Source organism: Microtus ochrogaster, unplaced genomic scaffold (genome assembly GCF_000317375.1).
Source record: "Microtus ochrogaster isolate Prairie Vole_2 unplaced genomic scaffold, MicOch1.0 UNK66, whole genome shotgun sequence".
Classification (NCBI taxonomy): domain Eukaryota; kingdom Metazoa; phylum Chordata; class Mammalia; order Rodentia; family Cricetidae; genus Microtus; species Microtus ochrogaster.
This window is the reverse complement of record NW_004949164.1, coordinates 324905-336450: the sequence shown is the minus strand read 5'-3', so window position 1 is coordinate 336450 and position 11546 is coordinate 324905. Positions and strand designations below refer to the sequence as shown.

The 11546-nt window shown below is 49.9% G+C and overlaps 1 protein-coding gene across 4 annotated transcripts in view; it reads right to left on the bottom strand.

The window, feature by feature from the left end:
- Nucleotides 1-10842, bottom strand: part of Elmo1 (engulfment and cell motility 1) — a 532260-nt gene extending 521418 nt beyond the window's left edge. The window contains exon 1 of one of the 4 annotated variants that reach the window (XM_026777428.1): nt 10725-10842. The gene's annotated coding sequence lies outside the window, so the exon portion shown is untranslated. Of the gene's footprint in view, nt 1-10546; nt 10686-10724 lie in introns of those variants that run through there. The other 3 variants (XM_005369890.2, XM_026777430.1, XM_026777431.1) reach the window with 3 other exon arrangements.
- Nucleotides 10843-11546: the final 704 nt, after the last annotated feature.

The window sequence follows — 11546 nt, the reverse complement described above, 5'->3', positions numbered from 1 at the left end:
CTGGGGGTGTATGTGGACTGAGAAGCAATTAAGGATTTAAACTAGCCGGGCATGGTGGCACACACCTTTAATCTCAGCACTCGGGAGGCTGTCCCATTGGGCCATGGTCCTCCTCTTCTTCTCTTTCTATCTTATGCTTTGAATGACTTTGATTCTGGTTGCTAGTCTAATGATCCAGCTCAGGTTAAAGAAGAAAGCTGAACCTTTTACACCCACCCACATTCCATTGACACTTTAAGCAGTCACTTCCTTCCCAGAAGGTTGTAAGTGATTCAAAGGGGATGCTTATAGAGTGTCTGGGGACCACTGAGTTTCCTTTACAAACAACGCAATCATATAAAACCCAGTTCATCCGAATTCAATGCCTGTCCATTGCTACTCACTAGGACCCAACTAAGTAACTTGGGAGTTTCTCACAGAGCTCCTGCCTGTAGCAGGACAGATATAAACAGCCCTTTTCCAGCAAGTGAGAACCAAGGGATGGGGAAGAGGCCTGAACAACAGCCTCCAGTCTCTATCCCCAGTGGCTCAGCAATGAAGTAAAATCCCAGGTTAGCTGAAATTAAACTAGAGATACGTATCAACTTACATGGGTTTGTGTTTGAATTCACCAAATTCACAGCATGGTCTATTATGTTGGTTCCTTTCAATCACAATGGATGATGTTTATCAGAATATGGCAGTTTTACACTTCTGTTTCTGAAGCAAGGATGTATGAAGCAAAGTCTAGTTGAGTATTTAAGAGGAATGGCTCAGGCCTCTTAAAGAAAATTAAATAATCAATGTAAGTCTTTAAATAAGTGTAGCGAGATTTGGGTGTTAAAAACCTGCATAGAAGCCGGGCGGTGGTGGCGCACGCATTTAATCCCAGCACTCGGGAGGCAAAGGCAGGCGGATCTCTGTGAGTTCGAGACCAGCCTGGTCTACAGAGCTAGTTCCAGGAGAGGCTCCAAAACCACAGAGAAACCCTGTCTTGAAAAAAAAAAAAAAAAAAAAAAAAAAACCTGCATAGAAACTACTGATATTGGGGGAGTGGGATGGTTGAGATGGGAGCAGGGAAGAAGACATCTTAGCTAAAGGAGCCATTTTAGGGTTGGCAAAAGACTTGGCTCTAGAAGGGTTCCTAGGTGTCCACAGGAATGTCCCCAGCTAGGACCCTGGGCAGTGAAGGAGAGGGTGCCTGAACTGGCCCTGCCCCATAGACTGATGACTATCTTGAATATCACCATAGAACCTTCGTCTGGCAAGAAATGGAGATAGAGATAGAGACCCACATCAGAGCACTGGACTGAGCTCCCAAGGTCCAGTTGAAAAGCATAAGGAGGGAGAATATGAGCAAGCAAGTCAGGTTGGTCCACCCACTGAGACAGTGTGCCTGATCTAATGGGCGCTCACCAAATCCAGCTGGACTGCGAATTAACGAGCATCTGATCAAACCGGACTCTCTGAATGTAGCTGACAATTGGGGCCAACTGAGAAGCCAATGATAATGGCACTGGGATTTGTCTCTACTGCATGTACTGGCTTTGGGGGATCCTATTGAGGGCCTTGGACTTCCCACAGGGCAGGGTACCCTGCCCTCTCTTAGGACTGGAGGGGGAAGGGGGAGGGTGAGTGGGGGAGTGGGAGGGAAATGGGAGGAGGGGAGGAAGTGGAAATTTTGAATGGTATTATTTATAAAGCAATAAAAAAAGAAAGTAAAAAAAGAAACTACTGCTAACAGAGATGTCATCGACAACAAGTAAACCAATGCACCAAACCCACTTTAAAGTCAATATTAAAGCTGCCAGGTCAGCAGCTCCAGATATTGCAGATTTGCATTAAACCACCTGACAGATGTGAAAACTGAGGCAGAGGAAGACAATGAACTTCCCCTACCCAGCTGACACTGAAAAACCAGCTAGAATCCTCAATTAACAAGGGCCAGTTTGTTTAGTTCCAAACTTCAAAAACCTTTCTTTTTCCCTTTCCCAAATCCAATCAGTCACCAAGGCCTCCATTTGTTTCCGTCAGTGGGTGGCCGCAACGTCAGGACTGCATTCTGCCCCTTACCCGTCTGCTCTGGCTGGGAGCCAGCTGTGGGGTCTCAGATGGGTAGTGGGGGTGGGGCCGCCTTCCACTAGCAAGCTCACTGTTGTATTTATTTATTCCTCTCCCCAAGACTGGGTGTTTATTTGGGCAGGTCTAGAGGACAGAAGCTGACAAGGTGCCTTCCTTAATTTCTCCTGCCTGCTGTACTAGCTCATCTTCTGTCCAGGCTGCAATGGGACAGAGTCCTTATCAAACCTGGATGGCTGCTGGCTTTCTTTTCCATCCAACCCAAGGTCTAGCTCCCAGCAGAACTGACTCCAGGCCTCCCCCCAAAAACATTCCCCCACTACGGACTGCTGAACTCCTGGAGCAATCTTTCCTTAAGTTTTCTAGATCTTTCCCAAACCTGTGTACGTCTTCCCCCGTGACCGGCAGTACTGGTAGTCACAATCATCTCTTAACTGACTTCCTTCTCACTCATCCGTTCCTAGCAAAGCTCCAGATGTGGAGTGCCTTGACCACAGCTGCAATGGCTGTGGCGTGGCTGACTGATGGAAGCCTGGGTGAATGAAGAAGGGGTGAAGTACTGTGATGGGCTAAGGCCAGCAATAACAGTGCAATTTAAGTCTTTATAGGCATTTGAGATCCGTGTGTGTGTGTGTGTGTGTGTGTGTGTGTGTGTGCATTCTGTTCAAATGCTGAGAACAGAACTCAAGCCTTTGTCCAAACTTATCACTCAACTATGTCACACCCCTCTCTGCTTTTTAAAATATAATTTAAAAATCAAGTTTTTCTATGCTTCTTTTATGCAAATCCAGGCACATATTTTTTCAAAAACTCTACAAACAGAAGAACAGTGATTGAGAAAACAGTGCCTATGAATCTAAGTCACTCGCTGAGTGGAGTGGGTCCAAAGAGGATGGAAATGTGTTCATTCCTTGAGAAACACTTTGCTTTCACACGGTTCCCAGTCAGTGAAGGTGGCAAGTGTTGGAGAAAACAGAATTTAGCAGCTGGCATCATCATTCCTCTGCTTCAAAGGACCCTGCAGTATGAGGTGAGGTGTGCTTGTGTGTGCGGGTGTGTGTGCGTGCATGTGTGTACGTGACGCTAGTTACTACAGGAAAGATTAGGTCCCGTTTCCCCAAGCCAAAATGTTGAACTAGTGGTCCTTCCACCAAGTAGCAAAAAACTGGAGTAACTAAGGGACCAGTCCACTACAAAAATCTAGGGCATGAGGGCATGGTAGGGCAGAGTGGTGCGAGGGTGGGCAAGAATCAAGTTGAAACCAGCCTTACTGAGTGTTATTGGAATTCCCTCTTCACTCAGCCAAAAATGTGCAGTCTAACCAAAGCACTCCACTGGCTCAACTTCCCAAGCCACACGTCTTCTGAAGGCCACAGGCAACGCCAGCTGTGGTTTATACATTTGGGTTAAAGAGCCCCAAAACAGAAAAAAAAAATATTTTGAAATACATTATACTTCAAAATGAAGAGTAATTGTGTGTAGCAGCCTGGAAAATATATCTCATACAGTACACTGAGCCACTGAACCCCAGAGCACAGAACTCTGGTGCTCCAAATGCAATCTCAAACTGAAAATAAAAAGGTACAAAGGGCGGAAGGAAGGGTGGAGGGTTGCTACCGGGCTGTGACTCGCAGGAGGCTGCTGCCTTGGGAAAGCACAGCTAACGTACAAGCCAGCGATAGTTCCATGCAGTCTAAGCGTCTAGCTACCGCTCTGGACACTAGAGAAGCCAGGGGAGGCAAATAAAAGGTTGACATGTAATTACGTAAGAAAATAATGTCATAAGATTACACAAAATCTAATACACTGAGAAGAAAGGACTTCATTTAAGCCAATACCTTTTAAGTTTCTCCGTGACCTGCCACAAGGTCCTAGCACACTGATGGAACGTCCATATCCATTCCCGGCTGACCGGCCAAGGCGCATTTGCCAAGCCCAGGAGCAGACACTGTCCTCTGTCCTCAGTTACTGGACTCCAAGCAGCCATTTCTTGACCTTGTGACGAGGCCTCTGGCTGAGCCAACCTGACAGCTCCTCACCACCCTGCTCCATTCATTTACCCTCTAACGATTGTGTAAAGGTTACAGAGAAGGCAGTAACCAATCGTCAAAATCAAAACCTCAAGGAAACTGGAACAGAAACTTGCTTTTTAGCTTTCTTCTGCCCAGGCTACAGGATGGACACTTAAGTCAGATCTGCAACCACTTGACTTTGGAAAGATAATTGTCATTTAGCAGCGAGGGAAGCTAGGGGGGAAACTAAGGCAAATGAATGAACATAGTAAGTGAGTTCCCCATCTGTGTATTCGCTGTCTTAGGTTTCAGGGAATAACCAGGGGCCGAAAGCTGGGACACTTATACCTGCTGTTGAAAGTCTAGTATCAGATGCTCAGATTGCACACAGACGTTCTGATCTCAGGAAACAAAGCAGAGGTTCTTCACCAAGAAGGGGAGGGGAAGGGAGGACTGGGGTTGGCCCCTGAACCACAGACTTACCAACTGTAGAGACAGTTTTGGTTGTTCTCAACTGAGTGGGACTGTTGGGACCTAGTGAATAGGAACCAGGGAAGCTGGTGGGCATCCTGAAAAGGGAAAGTTCTCAATGGAAACAATTATCCACTTCAAATGACAATGGCTCCAGGGCTGAGACCACCCAAAATATAAGGGGACAACAAAAGGGGAAATGGTCTGTAAGTAGAAAAGAAGAACAGCAGCAACCTCTGCATTGCCCAAGAAGAGGCATCCTGCTTAATGGGCTCAGGTCTCCGGTTCCCCAGTGGGTGTTATTCCATGGGAAGAAGTAGCAAAGCTATGACAAACGGACAAGAACACCATGAAGAATATTCCCATCAACTGGTTCCCTCCCAATGGGTTCCACAATTATGCCTGCACCATAACTCATCTGCATGTTGGCTAAAGAATATGTTTTCGTTGATAAAGACATCTCTCTCTCTCTCAAAAAATTGCCTCACCCTCCAACTCATCCTCCAATATTGTGACCTTGGCTTATAGTTGTGTGAGAGCCCACAGATGGATCTAGATTCAAGGATAGGGGCAACTTGAGAATGAAATATCCAGAGAGGGATCAACTCTGAAATTCTCTATTTCAGTGGTAGAAGAGATAGCCCAAGCTAGATGTCATGGTGTCCTGAGACACATCCATCTGAACTAAAGGGATTTCTTCTGTTGGCTTTCTTTTTAAGGCACTGAGGGTCAAACCTAAGGCCTCACCTAGGCCAAGCACATGTTATACCACAAAGCAGTACCCCTATCTGAACTAAGGGCATATCTTATTTCTTTTCTATTAAAAAAAAAAATTGCACTGGGTATGCCATAGGGAAGCGTGTCAGCCAAGCCATGGAAAAAGTCACACCAAGCTCATGAGCCAATCCGGCACGCTGCTCCATAATGCTTTACCTGGGCACCCTTTCCCCCGCCCACTGCTGCTTCTCCGGAAGTATCGCCCACCCAGCACAGCTGTCCTAGAGTAAACAGTGAGTTGCCAGCATTTCCTACTCAGGAAAGCTGTGCTCCCTACATTAACCGTTAGAACTAAAATAGCCCAACTGTAGCTTCAATGCCTAAAACCGAAGTTCCAATTATAATCTTGCTCAGATTCTGGAAACCAGGGTTTGTGGGGGCCCAGAACATGGAGGAGCATCTTTTTCTATTTATACATGTGACTAATTTCTCCACTCAGCACTGGGCCAGGTTGTTGCTGTGGCTAATTCCGTTTGATGAGACAGCATTCTTTCACCCACACATTCCCACCTCAGTCCTTAACTGTTCGCCTCACTTTAGGCTGCTGAGAAAATTCTGCTCCTGTCGTCCCTGCACCAATGGAAGGCTGAAGCACGCGGAGTTAATTTAATCACTGATTGTGGCAGGGTTTGGCAGGCTTCAGGGCTGCTTGCCACAGATAAGTTGCCATTGTTAACACTCAGACAACCTAGATTATCCAGGAAATTGAGCACAGCAGCCAGTGTGCGCTCTGGGTACGCCGACTGGCTCTGGTGAACCTAACGGCACTATGCTGCGAGCTGGAACGCTTTCCAGGGCCACACATGTCACAGAAGCCTCACCCTGTCTGCATGGCTGGCCTTCATGACCCTTCTGATTTGGACACTGTGGAAGTTCTTGACCTTTCACTTTGTTCTTTGGCTAGCCAGTCTTAAACCCAAGCCAGAAGGAATACCTAATCTAATTATCTATCACAGTGGTGTTAGGCTACTACCAAAACAGAATGGTTGCCCCTGAAATTTCTCCAAAAGTAATCAGAATCATGTACACGGAGACTACCGGGGGTAAAACTGGAAAGGAAAGGTTCGGTAGAGCACATTTCCAAAAGCTCAAAGCTAGCACATGCCAGAAAACGGTAGGTACTTTTGATGTCCCTCTGAGTACAGCGAGAGCTACTAAGGATGGATGGCTTGACTCAGCACCTCTGCAAGCAAGAGCTGGTCACTTGGGTCCCCTGTCACTCTAAGACATCGGGGCCTGGCACAACGTTGACTTCTATAAACACTAAGGTTTTTAGGGTGAAGTCGAAGGCCCACACTGCACGTGATTCACTTAGAAACAGCATCTTTCATAAGAAATTAAACTACCAGTATTTTGTAGAAGGGAAACTGCTAGACGCTTCTGAAAGCATGGCCCTGTGGATTCATCAGAATTCCTGACAAGTTGGTGAAAAAAATTCTCACAATCTCTAGGATTATTAAAGCAAACTTTAAAAACTTAAACCCGTATGGAACTACATATTCAGTACTAAAGATCTGTTCTGTGCCGGGCGATGGTGGCTCACGCCTTTAATCCCAGCACTCGGGAGGCAGAGGCAGGCGGATCTCTGTGAGTTTGAGACCAGCCTGGTCTACAGAGCTAGTGCCAGGACAGGCTCCAAAGCCACAGAGAAACCCTGTCTCAAAAAACCAAAAAAAAAAAAAAAAAAAGATCTGTTCTGTGTGTCTTTAAGGACAGAACCCATGACCTGGTGCATGCTTGCCAGCATATATATACACCCCTGAACTATACATGCTCCCCCGCCTCCTGCCCTTGTTTCTATGGAGCAGCATCTCGCCATGTATTTCTAGCAGATCATGAACTAACTAGTAACTGAGAGGCTTGCCTCTAAGACCCTTTGGCCTCAACCTCCTCAGAGGGCTGGCCTTCTGCTTCCTTCAGTTTGAGTTTTAGACGGCTGATATGGACCTGCTAAGTGGGTCTCGGGCTCTCCTCCTGGGCTGAACCTGAAGCAAACAAAGCCCTGTGTTCGTTGACTTGAACCGAGTTACACAACTCTTGCAGCAAACACTTGAGGCTTTGTAAGGCAGAAAGGTTTAGTAATCTCCCACCTTCTCCACATTCAACAGGATGTCTACACCAAGCTATCTCCTTTGGATGGCTGCAGGCATTAACCAATAAAACAGCGGCCCACTGTTCCGGAGCAGGATGGCAAATACTATTCTAATAGGAACAGCCCTTCTGAAGCTTCAGCGCTGGACCAGGTGATGAAGCAAGCACTCATGCGCTGGCGCACCACCTGCCCTCCCCCACCACATCCTCTGGGCCTGAACTTCAAAGCCCTCCCTTCCTGCACACGCCTCCCCACCCACATCACACCAAATACCCAAAGCAAGCAAATTGCTTGAGAACAGTCAAGTGCTGACTTCTCGTTGGTACTGAAGTCTCAGAACTGCTTCCAAGCCAGCAACTCTTACAGAAGCCCCTCACCCGCCTGCTTCTTTTTCATCTTCTCCCTTTCCAAGGGCTTTTTCTTGCTTCTTTCCTTCATCTGTCTTCCCGCTTTTCCCTCTGCCTCCCTCTCCTGGCCCTGCTAGCAACCGCTACTCCTCTGCCTTCAATTCAGCTCCATCTCTGTGAAAGAGGGAGGAACGGGGAACACATGTGGGCCTCTCGCTGCTTCAGCTAATGCCCATCCTCCAGAGGAGTATTTCCTTGACTTAGAGCAGCATGGGCTTTAAAAAGACATCCTCCGAGCGGGGAGGTGCTATAGCAGATGGGGAGCAGTTGGGCTTTTAGTCAAGTGCCCGGCTTTTTATACCATGCCCCAAGCCATGTCCTCTCTGTATCTCTCCTCGGCCTGCAGTTCTGATGAAGGGCTCTAACAGGACTGAGGAGGCTCTGAAATAACAGTGACAGAGCAGGGAAAAGGGGACTAAGGTAGAGTAAAAGCCTGGCTTCCTACTAGCCACTGATACTGTGGGATTTTTCTCAGTATGTTTTCCCAGTGGCCTCGGCCAGCATGGGCAACTCCCTATCTGCCAGCCAACAAAATACTGACTGAGCACATAGCAACCCTGTGCTGGGAGTTATCTAGATGTGTGAACAAGGTCACCAGCCTGCTCAAACTTCCATCCTCATGGGAGAGACAATAAGAAATAAACAGGTGGATATGTAATGCCAAGGAGTAATAAACGCTGAGAGGGAAACCTGGGTAACACTAGAGGGCCCAGGACAGCTGTCCACAAAGGCCTTTTAAACTGACACCTGAGCAGAGAGCCTTAAAGGAAGCAAAGATGAGTCATGAGAACATGTGAGGGAAAGCTCCCCAGGCAGAACAGTACGTGCAAAGGTCCTGGGGAGAGAAAGCAGTAAAAAAAAATGTCAGGAAGTCAGAATTGCTGCAGTTAACAAGGACACACCACTGTGCGGACATGGCAGCCCATCTAGGACCACCCACCCTGAGGCCAATGACTATTTAGGCACAGAGTCTCCACAGACAGCGGTCTTCCCAGCTTCCTATCCCCCCAGATTTCTCCAGCTTACTCTTCCTCCTCACCAGGAGTCCTCACAGTTGGGGTCATCCTGTCAGCTGACCACTCCATCTAACTTTAACAAAAACCGAATAGCAAACGCAGTAAGAAAGGCCATAAGCACATTTATCCACAATTCTGAAGCGATAGCGAATGTACCATAGTGAAGAGCAGAAGATCAAAAGGGCAGCGAGGGAGGGAGGGAAAGACGGAGGGAGCGAGAGAGGGCAGCCAAGAAGAAATGAGTATGGAGTCTTCGTCACAAGCCTGCAAGTGACCTGGCGCTAAACTCACAAGGATCCCCAGTCCCGTAAATTGAGGAGTGGAAATAGTAAACCTTGAAATAACCTTGGAGAGCTGCTGAAGAGGTGAGACACGTGGAGACCATGACCAGAAGCCCTAATGGACCCTCTCTGCAGCCAGCTTTCCCAACCTAAGAGTCATTACAAATAAACAGGATCCTCCAGTCCCACGTTGCTCTCAAAGATTTTGGTATGTAAACGCTGATTGATTATTTTTATTTTGTACATCAAAAAAAAATCCCGAAAACAAAAACAAAAAAAAAACAAAAACAAAATTCAGAAATTCTTCCCCGGTTTCCCCAAAAATTCCAACAACCCCCTCTCTGTTTCTTAGGCCAGAGGCAGGCGGCCCACAGTCCCTGGGTGCATTTCATGGAGCTCAATGTGCCTCGGGAGCTGTCCAGAGGCCCCCGGAGCTGTCCCTGCTTGTGGCCAAACTCTGCAGCGTCAGGTCAATCCAGGTCCCACAACCCGTGCTCCAGCTGCCTAGTTCAAAGGGCCCAAGGCAAGAGAGTCAGTAGAAGTGAGCCCCCACCCCCGAGGGGCAATGGGAAAGAACCCCCCCCGCGCGCGCAATGACGCGCGCGAACACACACACACACACACACACACACACACACACACGCCTTGCGCGCGCCCGCGGCACAACACGGACTTCCCAACCCCACACAAGCGCACCACGGCTCGTTGAGTTCTGGGTTTCCTCTTCCTCAAAGCCGCGGGGCTACCGCGATGCGGAGCTCCCTCTTTCCCTCCCCAGCGCCTCACGCCCGTCGCTCTCCGGGAAAGGCGCCCGGTCCGCCCTCTCCCACGCCAGCCTCTCCATCGAAGCCCCCGGCCGCCCTCCCTCCCGGGCCCCACAGGGAAGCCCCGCGTGGCCCCGGGAGGCGGGTCTTCACCAGCGAACGCTCGCAGGGGTCCCCGCCGCCCGTCGCGCCCCAGCCCGGGAGCGCGCTCTCCGGGGGTCCCCTCCCATCTGCGACGCCCAAGCGAGCCCCGGAGTCTTCGCCGCCCACCGCAACTGGGCGCAGCCTCCAGTCTCTCCGGCCCCACTACTGCTGGCCGCAAGGTCCCGGTGCACTCTGCTAGGTCCCAGCACCCCTACGCCGGTGGCGCAGCCCTCCGGCGCCCCCTCCAGCCGACCCTGCCCGGGCCACCTCCGCGGGTCCCGGCTGTGAGTCTCACTCCGGAGCTGCCCCCAGTGTCCACTGCCCCCGTGCCTCTAGTCACTCGGGACCCCCCTCTGCCTAGACCTCCCAACTGCAGCGCGCCCGCAGCCTCCGCCCGCCCGCACCGCGGGGCCCCGGGAGGAAACAAAAGTGTCTCGGCGGCGCCCTCGTCTTGCCCCGGCCCCCGCCCGGGCCGCCGAGGTCAGCGAGCCGGGCGCCTCGCCAGCCCTGAAAACTTTACGAACCTGCCCGGGGTCGCAGAACGCGGTGACGAGGGCTCCCAGGGGCCGGAACGCCGGGGCGGGGGCTGTAGACCGGTGCCCGAGGTTCTGTCGCCCCTCTCGGGGCCGTGGACGGCGGTGGCTCTGCCTCTATCTCGTGCCCATCCTCGCCCGCCGCCGCTGCCCGAACGCACGCACTTACACTCGGGTCGCCGGCCGCTGCCGCCGGCTGCCGCTGCTCTCACTTCCTCTTCCTTCCTCCTGCTGGCCAGAGACACATCTTGCATCTAGGAGCATCCCGCGAGCTGCCGCGAACTCTCCTCCTGGGCAGACGCTGCGGAGTTGCCGCCGCCGCCCCCGGCACCTGCGCGCGGACACGCGTGGTTGGCGCGTTTGCTTCCCGCCCCCGCACTGCTTCCCGCCTCCCTGTAAGGTGACTAGGGCCCGGTGCCTACGAGTTTTTGAAGTCCTTATACTTAAAAAGAGGGGAATGTCACACAGTATGCATACTTCTGCTCTGCTATAAATAGTGTGTACTGAGCATGACTTCTCTGATGAGCTCACAAACCGCGTTTTACAGTCACTAATTAACTCCGTCACCCTCATAGCGCCACCTCTGGGGTACCCTTTTTATAAGCTTTCATTTTGAACAGCTTTTTGAGATTTTCCACCGAAGGAGAAACTTCGGTGGACTGATTTAAAACAATTAATTTCTCTAAGAAGCTCCCCGTATATTTATTTCTTGACACGTTTTGTCGTAGGTAGCACGGCAAAAAAATGGCAGCCCGTTTCCTCTCCTCCATCACCTATGAATTTATTGTAGTCAAAAGTACCAGGTTTCCTTCAGTGAAGCCAGAGATTCTCTTGTGTGGTACATCATGGCATGAAGCAACATGTACTACTCTGAATTTGTTATTTATGGTTATTTTATTATTATTGAAGTCATGCAGTCCTACTTCAGTGGTTTTCAAAGAAGAAATCAAACACAGCTAACTCCCAGTCTAGCAGGCAGGAGGTAAATGAC